Raw genomic sequence first — 27,057 nt, forward strand, 5'->3', positions numbered from 1 at the left:
GGCGTGGCACCTAATCAATAATTAAATAATAAAAACAAGTTCATTAATCAATTTCAGAGTTAAACCATTGAATAAACATCTTAATATATGCCTGATATATTATAACACTTATAACACATTTATAGGCTGTTATTTAAACATGTGGATCATGTTTCATGTCAGATTGCGTTACTCCTCCGCGACTCTTCTCCCTCAACAGATCTGTCTGTTTTGAGCATCCTCAATAAAAAATTTAAAAACATAATTCCTCATTTGTTATCACTGCGCTCTCGTATTATTTTTCTTGAAAGAGACAGAATAACTAGAAGGCTAAATTATTACAAATGTTGTGACAATTATATAATAGTTTGCAATTGTGTGAAAATAAACACAACCCGGTGGCTATCTCCTGCACAAATGATGTGCAAGGACGTTGGTCGCCTGTGCAGTGATTTGATCAACTGTGTAGCGAACTAGTTTACTGACATAGCCAGATGGCTATATATCTTCTTTCACTGACATAAAAATATAGCTTATTCTGTTTAAATTAACCTGAAGTTGTAGACATGCAGCCCCACAATTAAGAGGAACTGATTTATCTCATATCAATCCGTCGATCAGATTGTTTCTCTGCAACCGTATCATTGGGTCAGCTGTGCACAGCAGCTGACTCGGGAGGCTACCACAGAACAGCTGCTTCATGAAAACTCATAATAATGTAAACATTAGCACTATTAGCTTGCTTCTGTTGGAAGATTCAACATTGTGTGTGCAGCACTAAGTAGCTAGCTTGTTGGTTAGCAGCATCGTTTAAAGGGAAAATCTACCCAAAGCCACTCATTCCGGTAATTTACAGTGTTGAATAGTAATGACTAATATTTGAGAACAATGTTTTTTGTGAACAAATATTTAATTTTGGCATTATAATAAGGTTGGAAGCAACATGGAAAATCGTTCTGGAAATGTTGCAGTTCAAGGAGACTACAAAATCCACAATACCATGCCCTCTCTATGGGCTGGCTGGCTAGGTAGCTAGCTAGCAAACGTAGCTACACACAGTAATACCAAAGACAATATCAGCCTGTAACATAGCTAGTTAGCTGTAAAATCACCTAAACAAACTGCACTATCAATTTAGGAGTCTACAATCTCACCATGTTCAACCTGCAAAATAATAATCTACATTCGTAACGGCAGATATACTTTTGAGGAGATGGGAAACGTTGTCCATGCTACTGAATGGGCCGCGCGGTGTATTCTGGGCTGTTCGGGACAAGGAGTGCTCTCCTTCAAGGAGGGAATGATACACCAACATGAGCACGAATTTCGTCAACAAGATGTACAACAATTCAAATCATTTCTGAGATGTGAGATAATTAACTTGCTCTCTGTAGTATTGTGTATATATAGACATCTATATATATTTTTTAGCTTTGGAATCGTGACATTACACACTTTCGAGGAAAATAGGTTGCTGGATCGGATCGGATCCCTGAGCTGACAAGGTAAAAATCTGTCATTCTGCCCTTCAACAAGGCAGTTTACCCATTGTTCCTAGGCCACCATTGTCAATACGAATGTGTTCTTATTAACTGACTTGCCTAGTTAAAGATTGAATTAAAATAAAATACAAAAGTTTGCTGGGTGGAGCGTTTTAAATTCCTTCATTCATTGGATACCTATCTCCTTTCTATAATATCTCTGGCAACGGCACAATGCAATGCACCCTGGACTAAAGAGTTAGACAAATAGGAAAAATGTGTTAGACCCTCTGTTAAATTATACATTTCACGAGGTAGAAATATGAAAAAATATATACAGTATATACTCATTCAAGTGAAGACATTATCCCGAGGTATGACATCGTCCAGTAGTGAAATCTGACAAGTTTTCTGGATCTAAATGTTGTATTCCTATTAATTTACAGAGAGTGACTTTTCACGGTACTAAATCAACCCGACCAGATTTCTGCCTGCTTGAACGCCAATAACACATGAAAACATTGAATTACCCAGGGAATCAATAGAACATCACTCAGAGATGCACAAAAACAATATAACATTCAAAATGTGTGAACCTTTCCTTTAATCCAAAGATGATTTCAGTGACAGGCTCAGCTTGGACAAATGTATGTTAGCTTTTGTGCCCAAAATCAATCTACAGAAAGACTGCTCATTGAAGCACAATAATCCTTTGCTATAGGTGCATATAAAATGGGGCGACTAAGGTTCCTCACCAACAAAAAGAGACCGATCAGTACAGGTGGAATCAACGCGCTATCTGACGTAATACAATGCACGTGGATAGATTCATTTACTTATTTTTATTGTGGGGCTTGTGAAGCAAGAGCCCCCACCTACATCTTCCAAGTACTTATTATTATTATTATTATTATTTAGCACTCAACTCCTATTACACCGTTTAAGGTAAAAATGCCATTCAAACTTTAAAACGTGTAGACTGGTCTGGATTGAGTTGCTTGTATTCAACGTTTTTATATATTTTATACTTCTTAAACTATTCAACTTTTTGGGCTTCTTTTTGTCCATGTTCATTCACTTTCATGACATTTCCTCAAGATTCTTAAAGGCCCCATCATCATTGTAAACGCAAAAATTCTACTTTTGACACAAATAAGATACTTTGACCACATTGTTAACAACTTAGACAAAGTTAGAGCGTACAAAATCTTCCTCTACTTCTCTGCTTTTCAAATTTGACTGCTGAACAAAAATACAGTACAGTGCATTCAGAAAGTATTCAGACCCCTTGACTTTTTCCACATTTTGTTACGTCCATGACAGCCCGCTTCGCCTTATTCTAAAATGAATTAAATAAAACATTTTCCTCATCAATCTACACACAATACCCCATAATGACAAATCAAAAACAGGTTTTTTAGAAATGTTAGCAAATGTATTAAAAATAAAAAACAGAAATACCTTATTTACAAGTATTCAGACCCTTTAATATGAGACTCAACATTGAGCTCAGGTGCATCCTGTTTCCATTGATCATCCTTGAGATGTTTCTACGACTTGATTGAAGTCCACCTGTGGTAAATTCAATTGATTAGACATGATTTGGAAAGGCACACACCTGTTTATATAAGGTCCCACAATTGACAGTGTATGTAAAAAAAACTAAAAAACAAGCCATGAGGTCGAAGGAATTGTCCGTAGATGTCAGAGACAGGATTGTGTCGAAGCTCAGATCTGGGGAAGGGTACCAAAAAATGTCTGCAGCATTGAAGGTCCCCAAGAACACAGTGGCCTCCATCATTCTTAAATGGAAGTGGAAACCACCAAGACTCTTCCTAGAGCTGGCCACTCGGCCAAACTGAGCAATCGGGGGAGAAGGCCCTTGGTCAGGGAAGAGACCAAGAACCCAATGGTCACCATGACAGAGCCCCAGAGTTCCTCTTTGGAGAACCTACCAGAAGGACAACCGTCTCTGCAGCACATCAATTAGGCCTTCATGGTAGAGTGACCAGACGAAAGCCACTACTCAGCAAAAGGCACATGACAGCCCGCTTCGAGATTGTCAAAAGGCACCTAAAGAACTCTGACCATGAGAAACAAGATTCACTGGTCTGATGAAACCAAGATTGAACACTTTGGCCTGAATGCCAAGCGTCACGTCTGGAGGAAACCTGGCACCATCCCTACGGTGATGCATGGTGGTGGCAGCATCATGCTGGGGGTATGTTTTACAGGGACTGGGAGACAAGTCAGGTATGAGGGAAAGATGAACAGCGCAAAGTACAGAGAACCTTGATTAAAAAAAAACCTGCTCCAGAGCGCTCAGGACCTCAGACTGGGGCGAAGGTTCACCTTCCAACAGGACAATGACCCTGAGCACACAGCCAAGACAACACAGGAGTGGCTTCGGGACAAGTCTCTGAATGTTCTTGAGTGGCCCAGCCAGAGCCCGAACTTGAACCCGATCGAACATCTCTGGAGAGACCTGAAAATAGCTGTGCAGTGACTCTCCCCATACAACCTGACAGAGCTTCAGAGGATATGCAGAGAAGAATGAGAAACTCCCCCAAAACTATTTTTAATACATTCGCAAACATTTCTAAAAACCTGTTTTTGCTTTATCATTATGGGATATTGTGTGTAGATTGATGAGGGAAAAAATGATTTAATCCATTTTAGAATTAGGCCGTAACCTAACAAAATTTGGAAATAGTCAATGGGTCTGAATACTTTCCGAAGGCACTGTTTTGCTAAAAAGTTACAGCTGTTTTAGTAACTGCATCAACAACATTTTCTGTAACTTTTTATAAACTACTGACTGTTTACCCAAAACAAGTAGCCTGGACACATTACATTTTTAACATAGCTTTTTCTGATAAAAACTAGTTCATTGCATCTGCCGTGGAGCCCAGTTTCCTAATATTACCATATGTCCCAGCTGCTTGCGATAGTTTTGAAGTAATCACGAAAAAACAGGCCTTATTGTAGGGCATTTTTCACCCTGCCAGCTCCTCTTAGTTCTATTGAGCATCGTGGCACCAACTTCCTTACTTCCTCATTATGCAGACCTAAGCACACTTGGCACAATCGAGGTGCGGATGTTTACTTTTTACACAAGTTGTTATTTTTCAGTTTCGTCCTAAGAACAGTTTATAGTGGTAAAATAAAAAGGGATCCATTTTTGGTGCCATTTAGGAATTTTAAGCATCACTCCAGTCAAAACAGGCTCTGCGAACGTTCGATTCCATTAATTTGCAATGGGCTCACGCTAGGGTTCCAGCTTAGCCTACATTCTTTTGCCATTTTTCAGCCTTGGGTGAATTTTGACTTGTTCTATTGTCCAGCCTATTTATAGATGCACTAAGTCTTGTCAGAAGCTAGCCGATTCATTACTTAACAACAACAGCTGCAAATTCCAATAAAACTACATCACGTTTTGAAGTTCACTTTCCTTTCTTTGTCTAACAACACCATCATGAATCTTGCAAATAAGTTTTTTGGGTTAGAGTGCAGTATTTATTTAGTTTCAAAGCACAACTGTTTGTTAGCATGTTTCTCACATTGGCTTTAGCCATGGAGGGAGCAGGGTTACCAAAGCAACTGTTGCCTAGCAACAAGTGCTTCGGAGGAAGACAACATCTTTATAGCTCGACTAATTCCAATGATTTGTGAATCTGTTTCGAACCGAACAGATAGCGCTAAAATTTTGAATGTTTCCCCTGTCTAGATGACCTGGAATGATGCAGAGAAGATTATTTAACTCAATTGCTTAGTTTGACTGTCTGTAAAGAGAAGGCTGTTCGTGATCCTTCTGCCCTGATTGGATAGAGCGAAGTTGACGTTCTCCATCCATTCGCTTCATATTTCACCTGATAACTTCTCATCGAACTTCGTTCAGTTTTCACACACAACAACTGTAGTTTAGACTCTAACCACAACCACAAATCTGGATAGAACCAAAAAGGGTTATATTTCTTGCTTCATATATGGCACCCCTAAAGGTTCTATATAGAAGCCTTTTGTATGGTTCTTTGATCAGAACCTCAAGTTCTATGTGGAACCAATTTCACCTTAAGGGGTGCCATATATGAAGCAAGCATATAACCCTTTTTGGTTATTTTCAGAAACTTTTTTTCTAAGTGTGCACACACCTACTGACCAAAACAACACAACTACTGAACCAAACAACTACTGACCACAACCACACAACTACTGACCCCATATCTACTGACCACAACTGAACACAACTACTGAACACAACTCCTGACTACAACCACACAACTACTGACCAAAAAACTACTGAACACAACCACTGACCACAAACACAACTATTGACCAACTACTGAACACAACTCCTGACCACAACCAGACAACTACTGACCACAACAACTGACCACAAAACTTCTGACAACTACTGATCACAACCACACAACTACTACCCACAACTACTGACCACACAACTACTGAACCACGCAACTCATGACTACAACCACACAAATACTGACCACAACTACTGACCACAACGACATAACTCCTAACCACAACCACCAACCACACAACTACTGACCTAACCTACTGACCACAACCACACAACTACTGACCACTACTACTGAACAAAACTACAAACTAGGGATGGGCATTTTAAATGATTTAACTATTCAAATAATATAATTAAAGCCAAACTTTTTCCACTACCACAAAAATGATTTTAAAGAGCTTTAGCAAGACCCACAACTTTACTTTGTAAAGTTATCATCTAGTTGGTAAAATAATTAACAATAATAATAATTAAATTCAGCTATCCACAAGTCATATAATTTTTACTATTGCTATTATTGTTAAAATATCGTGGTCATGTTTTGTTGATGTTGTTATTGTAGTATCAACTGTAACCAAGTAATAGCTTCTAAACTTTTAACAACATTAAAATGGACATTGAAAGTGTGACTTAACCACATTCTAGACACGTTTTTTTATCAGGTTTGCCTGATAAACTGATGGATCTGGCAGGAGAATGTGTTCAGTCTGTGTCGTTGTACCCTCCTGGCATGCCATAGAGTGCATACCAAGCACATAAACAAAGAGCTTACTGGGCATGTTGTCTGGCAGCTGGGCCATTGTCATCGCCTATTGGTCAGTGCAGGGTTTTCTGCAACTGCAATCAAAAGGGGTATTCAGTGGGGCTTAGGAGAGGCCACTGTGGTCAGCAGGAATATAATTGGACAACCAATTATGTCTCATTGAAGATCTAAATCACTTTTCTGGTCTCTCTGGACTAAAACCCAATTAGTGTACAATATTACGTATTGGATCTTTAAAAGACAGAACTTGTACATTATCCTGCAGTTTACCTATACAATGGGCTGATGGTGAAGTAGACATACATTCATATGGTATTGGTATTCATATCGCAAAATATATAAATGAGCTCTCCAAAATGAATTTCAATAGAACATTCAAAAAATACCAGATCCTGCAACCATGGAGAGGTAAATACCTGTCTATTTATGGAAAAAAATACACTGATAACTGATAACACTGATAACTAATAGTAATATCTGAGTTTACTCACTTACTTATGGCGCTGCCTACCCCTGATGACTAGTTTTTCAAATCATATGAGCAAAAAATATTTCACTTTATCTGGGACACTAAGCCAGACCAGAAAAAGCGTGCCTATCTATATAACGAATATGAACTGGGTGAGCTGAGATTACTAAATATTAAAGCACTAAGCCTCTCACAAAAAGCTTCACTTCTGCGAAAGTGTTAATTAAATGGAAAATTGTTCTCAAGGAGATTACTAAGAAAAGCCCATCTGTTGTTGCCTTTATGCAGATTGCAACTTCTCATTTTTAGTTCAATTGAAATTAAACCTTGTTCAAAGTATCTCTCTTTCTCAAACAGGCAATACAGAGCTGGTTATAATTGAAATGTCATCCCCCAGAAAAGACAGAACAAATATTACAATATTCTGGTCGAATTCGAATGTAGTGGTTGATAAAATACCTGTTTTTATGGGAAATATGTTTGAGAAGGTTATTACAAAAAAAATATATTGTACATTTGAATGGAGTTATGTCTTACATGGAGCTATCGGAAATGTATGAGGTCTGCTCAATCCAAGATTACAACCAATTGATTATAGCACTGCCCCGAAAATGGAGGAGGCAAGTGGAAGTGGGAGGAGGCAGGGGACTGGTCTGTCTGCCCAATATAAAGGATCAAATCTGTCGGAGTTGCATAAATAGGAAAGTATACCAGTTTAATTTTAGGACCAGGATGTTGACAGCTGTGCCATACAGATTGCAAACTAGCTGGAATAGGTTTTTGATGTACCGATTCCATGGCATAGGGTGAGCTGATATATTCAACACTTCGTGCTTTTCAGCTCAAATTATTGGACAGAATTATTGCCACCAACAGAATATTGAATAGTTGGGGCATACAGCCATCGCAGCTCTGCAGATTTTGTTGTGAGGATACAGAGTCAATAGACCATTTGTTTTGGTATTGCCCTCAGGTAGGCTGCTTCTTTCTGGTCTTCAGGAATGGCTGAAAAAAGCATAACATTAATTTAAAATGAACCCATAAAATAGCATTGTTGGGAGATTTCGAGAGACCTTGTCAGTCAATCTATAATATATTAATACTTTTAGCAAAACTATTTTTCTACAACTCACAATCAGTAAATTAGATTAGATAGAATTTAAATCTATGTTAAACATCACAGCATAGTTGAAAGAGATATGGTGTGTAGAAATCTGAAGAGGGTGACCAGCAGAGAGTGGTAAATTAAGGTAAAATATAAACTAAAATCTAAAAATAGAATATGACTGAAGTCAAGTTGGCACACCTGACACACAAGATGCCTAAAAGTTTCAAATGTATTTTTTTAGCTTTGGGCAATATTGGAATATTTCATTGCTCTCTCCTTTCAATATTCATTGTCATTCAAGTTCCCAGACAGCAGTTACAGGTGGCAGTAAAGGTCTACATTACATCTGATGACCCCTATAGCTCAATGGATGAACCATCACCGTAAATGATTGAGATTAGATGATATTGGCTCAGTCAATTGAAGGAAAAAGGCCTTTACCTATATTATGTTATGTTTAGTTATGTCCCTTTGAGGAATGTACAGTTGAAGTCGGAAGTTTACATACACTTATGTTGAAGTCATTAAAACTTGTTTTTCAAACACTCCACAAATTTCTTGTTGACAAACTATAGTTTCAGCAAGTCGGTTAGGATATCTACTTTGTGCATGGCACAAGTCATTTTTCCAACAATTGTTTACAAACAGATTATTTCACTTAAAATTCACGGTATCACTATTCCAGTGGGTCAGAAGTTTACATACACTAAGTTGCCTGTGCCTTTAAACAGCTTGGGAAATTCATGTCATGGCTTTAGCAGCTTCTGATAGGCTAATTGACATCATTTGAGTCAATTGGAGGTGTACCTGTGGATGTATTTCAAGGCCTACCTTCAAACTCAGTGCCTCTTTGCTTGACATCATGGGAAAATGTAAATAAATCAGCCAAGACCTCAGAGAAAAAATTGTAGACCTCCACAAGTCTGGTTCATCCTTGGGAGCAATTTCCAAACACCCGAAGGTACCCCGTTCATCTGTACAAACAATAGTACGCAAGTATAAACACCATGGGACCATGCAGCCATCATACCGCTCAGGAAGGAGACGCGTTCTGTATCCTAGAGATTAACGTACTTTGGTGCGAAGAGTGCAACTCAATCCCAGAACAACAGCAAAATACCTTGTGAAGATGCTAGAGGAAACAGGTACAAAAGTATCGATATCCACAGTAAAACGAGTCCTATATCGACATCACCTGAAAGGCCGCTCAGCAAGGAAGGAGCCACTGCTCCAAAACGCCATGAAAAAGCCAGACTACGGTTTGCAACTGCACATGGGGACAAAGATGGTACTTTTTGGAGAAATGTCCTCTGGTCTGATGAAACAAAAATAAAACAGTTTGGATATAATGACCATTGTCATGTTTGGAGGAAAAAGAGGGAGGCTTGCAAGCCGAAGAACACCATCCCAACCGTGAAGCACTGGAGTGGCAGTATCATGTTGTGGGGGTGCTTTACTGCAGGAGGGACTGGTACACGTCACAAAATAGATGCCTTCGTGAGGAAGGAAAGTTATGTGGATATATTGAGGCAACATCTCAAGACATCAGTCAGGAAGTTAAATCTTGGTTGCAAATGGGTGTTCCAAATGGACAATGACCCCAAGCATACTTCCAAAGTTGCGGCAAAATGACTTAACATTATGATTCACATATTATAGCTTATGGCTCTTTCATTATGCTTGTGTGATGACATTGATGACTATAGCTCACTTCCTGTAAAATACATAGGCCTACATGGACATGAATTGTGGCTTTGACTTGCAAACATTTTAAGTGCAAATCTCTCTTTACCCACCATCAACACCAACATCTCTACAATTCTCCTCCATGCCACTTTCCTTTTGATTTTTTCTCTTTATTCTAAAATCGTTCTCAGCAAATAAACAGGGTAGTGATGTTATTTTCCCTTTCTGACATTTTTAATTAGCCTACAAATTGCCAGCTCCTTATTTTCATGTACAGTACTGTACCTAGAATGCAAGGGTTGGATTTGCCCTAAACAATTTAATGTCAGAAAGGTAATGTCGAAAATGTTACTTATGGTCAGCCTCATATACAGGGCCTTGCGAAAGTATTCGGCCCCCTTGAACTTTGCGACCTTTTGCCACATTTCAGGCTTCAAACATAAAGATATAAAACTGTATTTTTTTGTGAAGAATCAACAACAAGTGGGACACAATCATGAAATGGAACGACATTTATTGGATATTTCAAACTTTTTTAACAAATCAAAAACTGAAAAATTGGGCGTGCAAAATTATTCAGCCCCTTTACTTTCAGTGCAGCAAACTCTTTCCAGAAGTTCAGTGAGGATCTCTGAATGATACAATGTTGACCTAAATGACTAATGATGATAAATACAATCCACCTGTGTGTAATCAAGTCTCCATATAAATGCACCTGCACTGTGATAGTCTCAGAGGTCCGTTAAAAGTGCAGAGAGCATCATGAAGAACAAGGAACACACCAGGCAGGTCCGAGATACTGTTGTGAAGAAGTTTAAAGCCGGATTTGTATACAAAAAGATCTCCCAAGCTTTAAACATCCATAGTTTTTTTTCTTCATAGTTTTCCTCTCTAGGGTCTCAAACTGGAGAATATTTTCATAATGTCATCCCACAACCCTATCTAGCTAGTACACCTACTCCCCTTTCTGACAGCTGGAGCAGAACATCCTTTCAACCTTTTACAATGCTGTTATCTACAAATGCATTTGGAGCATGAGTTTTTAATTTACAATGATAAATAGGCCTACATCAAGATAACAAGCTGCTTTGAAGTAGCTGATGATATTTCACTTATCTATAGTATGTAAAGTTGGCTAGCTAGCTAGCTAACAAGCAGCTCATTAGCCTACACACAGTGACCTGCTGTAGCTAGCTAGCTATTAACACTTTTTTTTTTTTTACATTTTCCAAATCTATTTACTTACTTGAATAGGTTCACGCCTATGCCCACAAAGCGGCCAATATTTTGAAGCGAAGTGTTGTCAAGCATAGGCCCTGCTTCTGTTTGAAATGTACCATTTGAGTCCAGTGAGTGTACATCGAACCTGTGCAAGAGAGTCAGTGCAAAATATAATAACAAATAACATTAAAATAAGGGGGTCAATGCAAATAGTCCGATTAACTGTTCAGATGTCTTATGGCTTGGGGGTATCAAACAGTTATGGAGCCTTTTGATCCCAGAATTGGCGCTTCGGTACCGCATGCCGTGCAGTAGCAGAGAGAACGGTGTATAACTTGGGTGGCTGGAGTCTTCCAGGCCTTCCAGGGCCTTCCTCTGACACCACCTCGTATAGAGATACTGGATGGCAGGAAGCTCTGCCCTAGGGATACACTGGGCCGTCTGCACTACCCTTTGTAGTCGGACAAAGCAGTGATGCAACCAGTTAGGATGCTCTCGATTGTACAGCTGTAGAACTTTTTGAGGATCTGAGGTCCCATGCAAATCTTTTCAGCCTCCTAAGGGGGAATAGGTGTTGTCGTGCCCTTTTCACAATTGTGTTGGTGTGTTTGGACCATGGTAGGTCCATAGTTATCACGACACCAAGGAACTTAAAGCCCTCGACCCGCTCCACTACAGCCCGTTGATGTAAATGAGGGCTTGCTCAGCCCTCCTTTTCCTGTAGTCCACGATCAGCTCCTTTGTCTTGCTCACGTTGAGGGAGAGGTTGTTGTCCTGGCACCACACTTCCAGGTCTCTGACCTCCCTATAGGCTGTCTCATCGTCATCAGTGATCAGGCCTACCACCATTGTATCGTCTGCAAACTTGGTGTTGTAGTCGTGCATGGCCATGCAGTCGTGTGTGTGAATAGGGAGTACAGGAGGGGACTAAGCACGCACCCCCGATGGGCCCCCGTGTTAAGGGTCAGTGTGGCGGATGTGTTGTTGCCTACCCTTACCACCTGGGGGTGGCCCATCAGGAAGTCTAGGATCCAGTTTCAGAGAAAGGTGTCCATGGTCCTTAGCTTAGTGATGAGCTTGGAGGGCACTATGGTGTTGAACACTGAGAAATAGTCAATCAACAGCATTCTCACGTACGTAGGTGTTCCGTTTGTCTAAGTGGGAAAGGGCAGAGTGGACTGCAATAGAGATTGCATCATCTGTGGATCTGTTGGGGCGGTATGCAATTTGGAGTGGGTCCAGGGTTTCTTGGATGATTGTGTTGATGTGAGCCATGACCAGCCTTTCAAAGCATTTCATGGCTACAGATGTGAGCGCTACAGGGCGGTAGTCATTTAGGCAGGTTACCTTGGCGTTCTTGGGCACCAGGATTATGGTGGTCTGCTTGAAACAGGTAGGTATTACAGACTGGGTTAGGGAGAGGTTGAAAATATCAGTGAATACACTTGAAAGCTGGTCAGCGCATGCGCTGTGGTCTTCTGAAATGTTTTAACCTGTTTAAAGGTCTTATTCACATCGGCTATAGAAAGCATGATCACACACACTTGTCCGGAACAGCTGATGCTCTTATGCATGGTTCAGTGTTGTGATGGGGGTCACCTTGGGGTTATGATAGGGGCTGCACCAAAGGTTTGATGTATTATAATAATTGATAATGCTTATGTTGTATTAATAGAAGGGGAAGGGCTATAAGACCCCCCCCCCCCCCCCCCCCCCCCACACTACATTTCTAGGGTCCTGGACCACAGATTAGCAATATATGCATTATAAGGTTTAATACTGTTCCACAGTTCTTTTCTAGCCTCTGCCTCTTATAAGAAACAGTCTGAGAGATGTGTGAGCTATTGCAGTCAAAACAGGGTGTCTGTGAGAAAGCGCCTCAAGGCTAAAAGAGATACATAGACACAGACCCCTGCAGGGGAGTAAATAGATAAGGGACAAGTCAGACACACTGTAAGCCACACAGAAATGTAAAATTACTGCTGAGCCCTTAGAAAACACTGGACTATTGTTTTCACATTGAAGTTTTTATAACTGTATATGCATGGGCTTGGTCTCATGAGTAGAAGGAGTTGAGGTAGGCAGTTACATCACTAGGCCGCTCGACACTTATTTTTCCTCCAAACATAACAATGGTCATTAGGGCCAAACAGTTATATTTTTGTTTCATGAGACCAGAGGACATTTCTCCAAAAAGTACAATCTTTGTCCCCATGTGCAGTTGAAAACCGTAGTCTGGCTTTTTATGGCGGTTTTGGAGCAGTGGCTTCTTCCTTGCTGAGCGGCCTTTCAGGTTTTGTTCATATAGGACTCGTTTTACTGTGGATATAGATACTTTTGTACTTGTTTCCTCCAGCATCTTCACAAGGTCCTTTGCTGTTGTTCTGGGATTGATTTGCACTCTTCGCACCAAAGTACGTTCATCTCTAGGAGACAGAACGTGTCTCCTTCCTGAGTGGTATGTGGTCCCATGGTGTTTATACTTGCGTACTGTTGGTCTTTTACCAAATAGGGCATTCTTCTGTATACCACCCCTACCTTGTCACAAAACAAAGTGATTGGCTCAAACTCATTAAGAAGGAAAGTAATTCCAGAAATAAACTTTTAACAAGGCACACCTGTCAAATGTGGAGCAAATGCTCCGTAAGAAGCATCTCAAGGTCCTGGAGTGGCCTAGCCAGTCTCCAGACCTGAACCCAATAGAAAATCTTTGGAGGGAGCTGAAAGTCCGTATTGCCCAGCAACCAAAACCTGAAGGATCTGGAGAAGGTCTGTATGGAGGAGCGGGCCAAAATCCCTGCTGCAGTGTGTGCAAACCTGGTCAAGAACTACAGGTAAAGTATGATCTCTGTAATTGCAAACAAAGGTCTCTGTACCAAATATTAAGTTTTGCTTTTTCTATGCTTTTCTGATGTATCAAATACTTATGTCTTGCAATAAAATGCAAATTAATTACTAAAAAATCATACAATGAGATTTTCTGGATTTTTGTTTCAGATTCCGTCTCTCACAGTTGAAGTGTACCTATGATAAAAATTACAGACCTCTACATGCTTTGTAAGTAGGAAAACCTGCAAAATCGTCAGTGTATCAAATACTTGTTCTCCCCACTGTAAATTTTGTAATACATAACGTGGAAATTGAGCAAGTTGAGATGCCTAAACTGCTTGGAGTAATCCTAGATTGTAAACTGTCATGGTCAAAACATATTGATGCAGTAGTACAGTTCAAGTCGGAAGTTTACATACACCTTAGCCAAATACATTTCAACTCAGTTTTTCACAATTCCTGACATTTAATCCTAGTAAAATTTCCCTGTCATAGGTCAGTTAGGATCACCAATTTATTTTAAGAATGTGAAATGTCAAAATAATAGTAGAGGGAATCATTTATTTCATCACATTCCCAGTGGGTCAGAAGTTTGCATACACTCAATTAGTATTTGGTAGCATTGCCTTTAAATTGTTTAACTTGGGTCAAACGTTTCGGGTAGCCTTCCACAAGCTTCCCACAATAATTTTGGTTAATTTTGGCCCATTCCTCCTGACAGAGCTGATGTAACCGCGTCAGGTTTGTAGGCCTCTTTGCTGGCACACACTTTTTCAGTTCTGCCCACACATTGTCTATGGGATTGAGGTCAGGGCTTTGTGACGGCCACTCCAAAACCTTGACTTTGTTGTCCTTAAGTCATTTTGACACAACTTTGGAAGTATGTTTGGGGTCATTGTCCATTTGGAAGACCCATTTGCGACTAAGCTTTAACTTCCTGACTGATGTTTTGAGATGTTGCTTCAATATATCCACCTAATTTTCCGTCCTCATGATGCCATCTATTTTGTGAAGTGCACCAGTCCCTCCTGCAGCAAAGCACCCCCCACAACATGATGCTGCCACCCCTGTGCTTCACGGTTGGGATGGTGTTCTTCGGCTTGCAAGCCTCCCCCTTTTTATGTCCAAACACATCAATGGTCATTATTGCCAAACAGTTCTATATTTGTTTCATCAGACCAGAGGACATTTCTCCAAAAAGTACCATCTTTGTCCCCATGTGCAGTTGCAAACCGTAGTCTGGCTTTTTTAGGGTGGTTTTGGAGCAGTGGCTTCTTCCTTGCTGAGCGGCCTTTTAGGTTATGTTCATATAGCACTCGTTTTACTGTGGATATAGATACTTTTGTACCTGTTTCTTCCAGCATCTTCACAAGGTCCTTTGCTGTTGTTCTGGGATTGATTTGCACTTTTCGCACCAAAGTACGTTCATCTCTAGGAGACAGAACGTGTCTCCTTCCTGATGGCTGCATGGTCCCATGGTGTTTATACTTGCGTACTATTGTTTATACAGATTAACGTGGTACCTTCAGGCATTTGGAAATTGCTCCCAAGGATGAACCAGACTTGTGGAGGTCTACAATTTTTTTCTGAGGTTTCGGCTGATTTCGTTAGATTTTCCCATGATGTCAAGCAAAGAGTCACTGCGTGTGAAGGTAGGCCTTGAAATACAGCCACAGGGAAACATCCAATTGACTCAAATGATGTCAATTAGCCTATCAGAAGCTTCTAAAGCCATGACATCATTTCCTGGAATTTTTCAAGCTGTTTAAAGGCACAGTCAACTTAGTGTATGTAAACTTCTGACCCACTGTAAACTTCTGACCCACTGGATACATTGAATTATAAGTGAAATAATCTGTCTGCAAACAATTATTGTAAAATCGATTTGTTTCATGCACAAAGTAGATGTCCTAACCGACTTGCCATAACTATAGTTTGTCAACAAGAAATTTGTGGAGTGGTTGAAAACGAGTTTTAATGACTCCAACCTAAGTGTATGTAAACTTCCGACTTCAACTGTAGCTAAAATGGGGAGAAGTATGTCTATAATAAAGCGATGCTCAGTCTTCTTAACAACACTATCAACAAGGCAGGTCCTACAGGCCCTAGTTTTGTCGCACCTTGACTACTGTTCAATCGTGTGGTCAGGTGCCACAAAAAAGGACCAATTGCAATTGGCTCAGAACAGGGCAGCTCGGCTGGCCCTTGGATGTACATGAGAGCTTATATTAATAATATGCATGTCAATTTCTCCTGGCTGAAAGTGGAGGGGAGATTGACATCACCACTACTTTTATTTATGAGAGGTTTTGACATGTTGAATGCACCGAGCTGTCCATCTAAACTACTGGCAGCTCCGACACCCATGCATACTCCACAAGACATGCCACAAGAGGTCTCTTCACAGTCCCCAAGTTTAGAATAGACTATGGGAGGCACACAGTGCTACATAGAGCCTTGACTACATGGAACTCTATTCCACATCAAGTAACTGATGCAAGCAGTAAAATTAGATTTAAAAAACACCTTATGGAACAGCGGGGACTGTGAAGCAACACAAACATTGGCACAGACACATGCATTCACAAACACACACACACAAAGTGCTGTAATTTCTAAACTTCACAGCCGACATGGATGAAAATACCCTCAAATTAAAGTTGAGAGTCTGCACTTTAAATTCATAGTCATTGTTTGATTTCAAACCCAAACTGTTGGAGTATAGAGACAAAATAATACTGTCCCAATAATTACGGAGGGCACTGTAATTCATATCATAGGCCTAATAGTACTGTAGAGCTCTTTTACTTGCACACAATATAGCTGGATCGTCCCATCCTGCCCCTAGGGGTCCACTGCCCTGCAGTGCCCCAACTCAACACACTTCAGTCAGCTTTAGGATCTTAGTGAAACATTCATTATTGGTTTCAGGTGTGTCCAAGACCGGAGTGACAACCAACAGTACGGCAGATCCTCAGAGCCAGTACTGAACAGTCCAGCAGCTAGAGATAGCCTAAATAGGTATCTCTCCTGACGTGGGAATTTTTTCAATACAGACTCCTTTTGTCGTACTGTATTCTATATAAGGCATCCAGACCTTATGAAAGTTGCACAGTTGACCTTAATCTTGTAATAAATCAAATCTAGTTATGCATAACGTGACATTTCTGCCATCCAATGTGACATTGTGGGAGGATAACCAACCTTCCAATTAATTGCAATGCATTTATTAGCCACTATAAATCCTAGGTTACACAGTTTCTTCTGATAACAGTCTCCAGTATCAACATTTCCAAGCAAACAAAAACAGGGAGAAGGGAGAATCTGTAGACACGCTGAGATAAAAGAACATACTCTTTGCCAGAATTCAGCCAGGCTTCACAAGACCATAACATATGCAAATATGTCCCCTTTTGTGTTTTACACCTCCAGTAGAATAATACCATTTCTGAGTGCAGGATATTCAGTTTCACTGGCATATAGTATGTTCTATGGATGGTCTCAAACTGCAGTCATTTATGTCTGAGATGATATGAACATGACTAGGCATTCAAACATATCTGTACTCATTCATCATCATCAATAGCATTTCTCAGGTCTTCCTCACATTTTAGTTTGACATGTTTTGTGTCATCGGGAAAAGCCTCTATCATCCCTTGATACCGTTTGGAAATCAACTTTAGGTTTGTCAGACTGCCTTAAAACAGTTTCAATCTTTGATGCTTCTGGTTCATCCAGTGTTTGCTGCACAGAGATAATAAAGTGTTGTATCTGCAAAAGTTCACCTCGTCGTTGTCACAGACTGGTCTTCCCTGGTTGCCTGACCCTGCTGAGACCCTTGTCACCATCTGATCTTGCTCAGATGAGGCATGATGAAAAATTAACTTGGTGTACACTACCGTTGAAAAGTTTGGGGTCACTTAGAAATGTCCTTGTTTTTGAAAGAAAAGCAATTTTTTTTTGTCCATTTAAAAGAACATTAAATTGATCAGAAATACAGTGTAGACATTGTAAATGTTGTAAATGACTACTGTAGTTGGAAACAGTTGATTTTTAATGGAATATCTACATAGGTATACAGAGGCCCATTATCAGCAACCATCACTCCTGTGTTCCAATGGCACATTGTGTTAGCTAATCCAAGTTTATGATTTTAAAAGACTAATTGATCATTAGAGGACCCTTTTGTAATTATGTTAGCACAGCTGAAAACTGTAGTGCTGATTAAAGAAGCAATAAAACTGTCCTTCTTTAGACTAGTTAAGTATCTGGAGCATCAGCATTTGTGGGTTTGATTACAGACTCAAAATGGCCAGAAACAAAGCAATTTCTTCTGAAACTCGTCAGTCTATTCTTGTTCTGAAAAAATGAAGGCTATTCCATGCAAGAAATTGCAAGAAACTGAAGGTCTCGTACAACGCTGTGTACTACTCCCTTCACAGAACAGCACAAACTGGCCCTAACCAGAATAGAAAGAGGAGTGGGAGGCCCTGGTGCACAACTGAGCAAGAGGACAAGTACATTAGAGTGTCTAATTTGAGAAACAGATGCCTCACAAGTCCTCAACTGGCAGCTTCATTAAATAGTACACGCAAAACACCAGTCTCAACGTCAACAGTGAAGAGGCGACTTCAGGACGCTGAACAGGCGTGTTCAGGGTGGTATGGCCACAAATATCTTTTTTTTTACCCTGTTTTCTCCCTAAATTTGGTTCCTTGGCTCATCTTTGTAACACCTTAATGGGCTCGGGAGAGGCAATGGTTGAGTCATGTGTCCTCTGAAACGTGACCCACTTGGCCGCTTACTTCTTATCACACTGCTTGCTTAACACGGATGTCAGCCGCACCAATGTGTCGGAGGAAACACTGTTCGACTGACGACCGGCGTCAGCTTGCAGGCGCCTGGCTATGTCACAAGGAGTTGCTAGAGCACAATAAGCCAAGGAAAGCACTACCGGCCAAACCCTGCCCTACCCCGCACAGTGTTGGGCCAATTTGATCGAACCCCAGGCTGTAGTGGCACCTCTGTACTGTGTTGCAGTGCTTCTGATAGCATGATGTTGATTCAAAAATAACATTTTACTATCAACTTTTATAAAATCTACAATTCAACAATTTCAACCAACCAATTGAATATAGGATGAAAACATGTTTTACTTTTCTATGTGGAATTTTCAATGCAGTTGAACCTATACCCAATGTAGTTCTGATGATTATGTTTAAATTGATGTAACAACCTATTAGTCAGGTTAAGTCAATGTATTTATTTATTTTTATTTCACCTTTATTTAACCAGGTAGGCCAGTTGAGAACAAGTTCTCATTTACAACTGCGACCTGGCCAAGATGAAGCAAAGCAGTGCGACAAAAACAACACAGTGTTACACATAAACAAACGTACAGTCAATAACATAATTGAAAAAATCTATGTACAGTGTGTGCAAATGTAGAAGAGTAGGGAAGTAGGCAATAAATATTCCATAGAATCAAAATAATTACAATTTAGCATTAACACTGGAGTGATAGATGTGCAGATGATGATGTGCAAGTAGAGATACTGAGGTGAAAAAGAGCAAGAGGGTAAGTAATAATATGGAGATGAGGTGTGCTATTTACAGATTGGCGGTGTCCAGGTACAGTGATCAGTAAGCTGTTCTGACAGCTGATGCTTAAAGTTAGAGAGGGAGATATAAGACTCCAGCTTCAGTGATTTTTGCAATTCATTCCAGTCATTTGCAGCAGAGAACTGGAAGGAAAGGCGGCCAAAGGAAGTGTTGGCTTTGGGAATGACCAGTGAAATATATCCGCTGGAGCACTTGCAACGGGTGGGTGTTGCGGGTGGGTGTGGTGACTAGTGACCTGAGATAAGACGGGGCTTTACCTAGCAAAGACCTATAGATGACCTGGAGCCAGTGGGTTTGGCGACGATTATGTAGTGAGGGCCAACCAATGAGAGCATACAGGTCGCCGTGGTGGGTAGTATATGGGGCTTTGGTAAGAAAAATGTAAGTTTTACCCTAATTTCAATGTTTTCAACGCTGGTGGATATTAGATGAATTACATTCTGGTTGATTACATTTTTCATATCCATTTCCAGTATTTTCCAAGTTGATTCCACATCACAATGCATTGACAAATTACGTTCAAACAACATTAATTCAACCAGTGTGTGCCCAGTGGGACTAGTCTAAAGATAAACTTGCCAATTTCCCTATGTGCTCGACAGAAGCCTGGGAAACAAATTAATATAATTTAAACTGAAATTAAATATGTTCTGTAATAAACAAAACTATACAACTGAGTGTGTGTAAATATATGCAACTTTTTTTCTCCCTTCTCTTTTCTTGGCTTCTCATAATGTGGTTAGTTAACTGGCTGATTTTTCCTCACTCATATTTGCATCTCCCTTCCAGACTTGTGCCTTGGAATGTAAGGGAACTCTACTGACCACCGCTGAGTTAAATAAATGCAGGAAGACTCTACAGTCGCGTGCAGTGAACGTGGTCAAGCGTTACAGTGGATTCATTTAAAACAAATTGACAAAAACAAATGGTTAACCTCGCCGTGGCTCGAAAATTGTGTTTATAAAGGAGCGTAAGGCGTTCCCTAAGAAATACGAGGATATGGAGAAAGACCTCTGCGTTTTTGGAGGAAGATGAGCGCGGAGATGTTGATTCTGAAAGCAAGATGGGGGTGTACAATGATGACTAAGCAATAAACAAGGTCAAACATTACAGAGGGTTTTTATGCACATTTGGTCCAAAGACGATGAGACGTGAGCAAGGTAGTCGAGAGGAGTTACAAAAGCGATATGGAGGTTTCATGGGAAGAAATCTGACAGAGTTGAAGAACTTGGAAGTGGGACAATCAGAGAGATAGGGTGGCTTTTTACGTCGTTCGTTCAGATGAGGAGCCTAGTTCATATGACGATTTTGGTCTATAGAAAAAACTAACTTCCGCAGATTCACTTGAATTCACTTGAATTCTCACCATTATCCGTATGTGTGCTGCCTAATAGCCTACTGCTTACCTGGTTGTTTGTTGCGGCAGGTTCTAGATCTGTAAAGGCCCATTCCTGCTTGTGTCAGTCATGTTTAAATGCATTCTGTGTGAAGGACTGACTTGTGACAAACCAATTATTTTGTGTGTTATTAAAATATGATTTATTACAATATGCTTGTTTGACAAAAAACATTAATTCATTGTTTTATTAAAGTCGCAAGTTAAACATTTGTGTCACTATACATACAGTGCATTCTGAAAGTGTTCAGACCCCTTGCTTTTTCCACATTTTGTTAGACTTATTCTAAAATTGATAAACTATTTGTTTTACTGAAATACCTTACATAAGTATTCAGAGACTTTGCCTTGCAAATCGAAATTGAGCTCAGGTGCATCCCGTTTTCATTGATCATCCTTGAGATGTTTCCACAACTTGATTGGAGTCCACCTGTGGTAAATTCAATTGATTGGATATGATTTGGAAAGGCACACACCTGTCTATATAAGGTTTCACAGTTGACATTGCACGTCAGAGCAAAAACCAAGCCACGAGGTCGAAGGAATTGTCCTCAGAGCTCTGAGACAGGATTATGTCGAGGTTCCAAAACATTTCTGCAGCATTGAAGGTCCCCCAAAACACTGTGGCCTCCATCATTCTTAAATGGAATAATTTTGGAACCTCCAAGACTCTTCCTAGAGCTGGCCGCCCGGCCAAATTGAGAAATCGGGGGAGAAGGGCCTTGGTCAGCGAGGTGACCAAGAACCCGATGGTCACTCTATCGCTCCAGAGTTCCTCTGTGGAGATGGGTGAACCTTCCAGAAGGAAAACCATCTCTGCAGCACGTTATTACATTTGCAAAAATTTCTACAACCCTGTTTTCACTTTGTCACTATGGGGTGTTGTGTGTAGCATGGAGAGAGAAAAAACCGAATGTAATCAATTTTAGAATAACATGCTGACCAGACCGGACACGTCGAGTGCGTGAGCGTTGCAAAATAAATGTACACATACATGTTATTCAATCATTGCGCTCACGAGCGTCTGCGTGGCCAGACGGCAAAATAGAACTTAGTTCTATTTGTGTCGCTCAACGCACTGAATGTCCTGCCTCTCAAATCTGCTCATTGGTTTTTAGGAGCATATACACGTGCCATATCCTCATAGTTTTTTTGGGAGCATATACCCACATGGGTGATTGAAAGATGAACTGACGTCCACACTCCAGTTGGTTGTAGTGATGCACCGTAAAGTTGGTTGCCAACCACCATATAAAGTCCAAAGAAGAAAAATAAGCCTGAAGGGAGGAGAGATGACAAGAAACTAATTTGGTTTACCGTTTTATATGTGGATTAATTGTCAGTGTATAAATGAGCTAGCAACAGAAAGCTAGCTAGCTAAATTGCTATAAATGTTTAATGCTTTTCGACCTGTCCCCAAGTTAATATAATTGGTTCAGAGTTTGTTTTGATATTTCAACCTGTGATCAGTGTATGGTTTGGGGGTACAAAATCAACATGCGCACGAGCGGTTTGGTCAGCATGTAAGGCTGTAACATAACAAAATGTGAAAAAAGTCAAGGTGTCTGTATACTTTAGCAGCATACAAGACATTTTTGGACACACTGATGTGCTGTGCTCACTTGAACAGGAAGGTGGCCCGGCAGTCCTTCTTGTGGGAAAATTTTGTCATTAAACTTTGTCACCAAAGTCTGGCATTCTCTGGATTTATGGTGCTTTCAAGATAACTGGGAACTGAAAAAAAACAAGGTCAAATCATGACATCAGTGATCTTCGGGTCGGAGCTCTAGAAAGAGGCCCGAGTTCCCGACTTGGAATTTTGAGTTGGATGACCATAGTTGTGAATTTGAGATTTCCAACTTGTGTAATGTTTATGTCCACTGGCCAATGAGCCAGATACACTGATACATTGTCTATAATTTTCTCTTCATATGACAAGGATTGCACAGGATTTGCCAGTAGACATGATGATGATACCATAGACTTACATTAGAAATGCCCATCCAATAAGGCTCAAGGTCATTGGCCACAGATACAACATGATTTTGTAAATGTATCTACCATAGCTTTGATTTGACTGACCATGTCAACATCATACACGCGTGTCTAGCTTGCTAAGATTTTGAAAGTATGATGTTGACATGCTCAGTCCTTAAAGCTATGGTATAACATGATTTTATGTAACTTTATCTGTGGCCCATGGCCTTGAGCCTTCTTGGATGGGCACTTCTAATGTAAATCTATGGCAGAACCCAAGGGGGCTTGAACTTTCTAGCTCTCAATGTAGATTTTGCAGTGATGTGTTCTCATTGGTGACAGAACACTGAGCTGATCATGGCACAACTAGAGAACATTACCAACCCCTACCCCGATTTTCTGCTGTCTGATCCTCCACCACAGACAGCATGGAGCTACGTTGAAACACCTGCATTTTAGAGATGCCTTACTCAAGAAAGCAAAAAAGAGACCATGTTTGTATGCAGCTTTATTAACTGTTTATTTTTTACATTGTTTGCAAACTGATGTGTGACAAGTATTAATGCCAAAATAACATGCAAAAACAGGCAACACATTTTTTTTTGCTAAGCCCTGAATGACGGGTCGCCATAGAAAAAATCCCCCCCCAAAATGTAATCCAATGGACATCTTGCCATTCACCTTGTAGTGCCAAAGGTGACCAAACGCGTAAATACACACATCTTTGGGCACCGCCAACAACCTGTGACACTAAACGTCTTTAGGTGTCAAAGTTGATCTCATTTGATACATTTGATTTTTTTTAGACTTGTGGTTCTGAGACAACTGCAATATTTCAACAAACGAGAAGAACACCAACAACAGCAAAAACATGGCCTACAGGCCTGCAGCATAGCGAACAGAGGATGATGAGGACCTTTGGTGTTTTCATTTATAATCGATGTTCAACAATACATTTCTTAAAATCAATCACCCAACTAAATGGAATGCTGATGAGTGAAATTGGCACTAGCACCATCTTGTGGACGAGTAGCCCTACATTGCCAAGAGGACAGCGTGGAGCATTGGACATTGGAGTACCAATGCAGATAGGCTCGTGGTGCATTTCAGCATCATGGAGAGCGCCTTTCCTTGCATTCACAATCATGAGTCAGCTGGAATGATTCATATTGAATCAACTGTTGTAGTCTTTGAAGTTCACCGATTGATTCTTGAAATTGGCATTCCAATCAAAATGTTTTGAACTTTGAACATAAAGTTCCCATCACGAAAGGGAAAATCAAACTCAACAATGAACGGTTATTCACGGTTGATGCCATCTGATTTAATTTGCTTAATTTTATGCATGCCAGCAAGGCCACAACACAACAATACATTAATTGCACTATAACGTTGACAAACGATGTCCACAAACTATTAGGGCCTACATAAAGCTGTCCCAACAGCAGAGCTTTCTTTTCAGCACCATGGAATGAATCCTTACCACTGCTACACCTGGCTATCAGCGTAGTCTTGTCTGGCAGAGAAACAGTTCAGTCAGCCTCATTTACTGCCTTTAAGAAAAACATAGCTGATATGGCTGACTTGCTTGAACAAATGTGGTTTCTACTGACAATTGAGATGTACAAATTATGGCATAAGGGAATGATGAGCGCATAAGAGGCAATCCGTAATTTGACATTTTGACTTAACTCACTAATTAAAGACAATAAGTGAGCTAAGACGGACATGGTCAATATAACTATTTGTTCAGAACTTTTGAAATGTACACGTAAAGAATTCAGAACATGGGCCGTTCTTACAGTATTCTCCCTGTACACCAAGTCAGAAACGTAGGATAAATAAAGGGGGCAAATAAGCAGACAATGAAAGCTCTTACAATATTCAATGATGACATTTCTTTAAAACAGGCTATAGGCTACATGTGCACCACCAGTCAGAACAGTAGGCTAAGTTATGAGGGGGAAAGGGACCGAATTATTAGGGTGAGGCACATAGGCTACTAACAGCTTACTACACAACATACACTTAGCATTACTTTCTTAGATACAGTATACATACAGTGCATTCTGAAAGTGTTCAGACCCCTTGCTTTTTCCACATTTTGTTAGACTTATTCTAAAATTGATAAACTATTTGTTTTACTGAAATACCTTACATAAGTATTCAGAGACTTTGCCTTGCAAATCGAAATTGAGCTCAGGTGCATCCCGTTTTCATTGATCATCCTTGAGATGTTTCCACAACTTGATTGGAGTCCACCTGTGGTAAATTCAATTGATTGGATATGATTTGGAAAGGCACACACCTGTCTATATAAGGTTTCACAGTTGACATTGCACGTCAGAGCAAAAACCAAGCCACGAGGTCGAAGGAATTGTCCTCAGAGCTCTGAGACAGGATTATGTCGAGGTTCCAAAACATTTCTGCAGCATTGAAGGTCCCCCAAAACACTGTGGCCTCCATCATTCTTAAATGGAATAATTTTGGAACCTCCAAGACTCTTCCTAGAGCTGGCCGCCCGGCCAAATTGAGAAATCGAGGGAGAAGGGCCTTGGTCAGCGAGGTGACCAAGAACCCGATGGTCACTCTATCGCTCCAGAGTTCCTCTGTGGAGATGGGTGAACCTTCCAGAAGGAAAACCATCTCTGCAGCACGTTATTACATTTGCAAAAATTTCTACAACCCTGTTTTCACTTTGTCACTATGGGGTGTTGTGTGTAGCATGGAGAGAGAAAAAACCGAATGTAATCAATTTTAGAATAACATGCTGACCAGACCGGACACGTCGAGTGCGTGAGCGTTGCAAAATAAATGTACACATACATGTTATTCAATCATTGCGCTCACGAGCGTCTGCGTGGCCAGACGGCAAAATAGAACTTAGTTCTATTTGTGTCGCTCAACGCACTGAATGTCCTGCCTCTCAAATCTGCTCATTGGTTTTTAGGAGCATATACACGTGCCATATCCTCATAGTTTTTTTGGGAGCATATACCCACATGGGTGATTGAAAGATGAACTGACGTCCACACTCCAGTTGGTTGTAGTGATGCACCGTAAAGTTGGTTGCCAACCACCATATAAAGTCCAAAGAAGAAAAATAAGCCTGAAGGGAGGAGAGATGACAAGAAACTAATTTGGTTTACCCTTTTTATATGTGGATTAATTGTCAGTGTAGAAATGAGCTAGCAACAGAAAGCTAGCTAGCTAAATTGCTATAAATGTTTAATGCTTTTCGACCTGTCCCCAAGTTAATATAATTGGTTCAGAGTTTGTTTTGATATTTCAACCTGTGATCAGTGTATGGTTTGGGGGTACAAAATCAACATGCGCACGAGCGGTTTGGTCAGCATGTAAGGCTGTAACATAACAAAATGTGAAAAAAGTCAAGGTGTCTGTATACTTTAGCAGCATACAAGACATTTTTGGACTCACTGATGTGCTGTGCTCACTTGAACAGGAAGGTGGCCCGGCAGTCCTTCTTGTGGGAAAATTTTGTCATTAAACTTTGTCACCAAAGTCTGGCATTCTCTGGATTTATGGTGCTTTCAAGATAACTGGGAACTGAAAAAAAACAAGGTCAAATCATGACATCAGTGATCTTCGGGTCGGAGCTCTAGAAAGAGGCCCGAGTTCCCGACTTGGAATTTTGAGTTGGATGACCATAGTTGTGAATTTGAGATTTCCAACTTGTGTAATGTTTATGTCCACTGGCCAATGAGCACTGATACATTGTCTATAATTTTCTCTTCATATGACAAGGATTGCACAGGATTTGCCAGTAGACATGATGATGATACCATAGACTTACATTAGAAATGCCCATCCAATAAGGCTCAAGGTCATTGGCCACAGATACAACATGATTTTGTAAATGTATCTACCATAGCTTTGATTTGACTGACCATGTCAACATCATACACGCGTGTCTAGCTTGCTAAGATTTTGAAAGTATGATGTTGACATGCTCAGTCCTTAAAGCTATGGTATAACATGATTTTATGTAACTTTATCTGTGGCCCATGGCCTTGAGCCTTCTTGGATGGGCACTTCTAATGTAAATCTATGGCAGAACCCAAGGGGGCTTGAACTTTCTAGCTCTCAATGTAGATTTTGCAGTGATGTGTTCTCATTGGTGACAGAACACTGAGCTGATCATGGCACAACTAGAGAACATTACCAACCCCTACCCCGATTTTCTGCTG

General features: G+C 40.4%; 1 pseudogene; it reads left to right on the forward strand.

The window, feature by feature from the left end:
- The first annotated feature begins 7,153 nt into the window (after positions 1–7,153).
- On the forward strand, positions 7,154–20,761 carry LOC118939458 (annotated as a pseudogene).
- Positions 20,762–27,057: the final 6,296 nt, after the last annotated feature.

This window comes from Oncorhynchus mykiss, chromosome 16 (genome assembly GCF_013265735.2).
Source record: "Oncorhynchus mykiss isolate Arlee chromosome 16, USDA_OmykA_1.1, whole genome shotgun sequence".
NCBI lineage: Eukaryota > Metazoa > Chordata > Actinopteri > Salmoniformes > Salmonidae > Oncorhynchus > Oncorhynchus mykiss.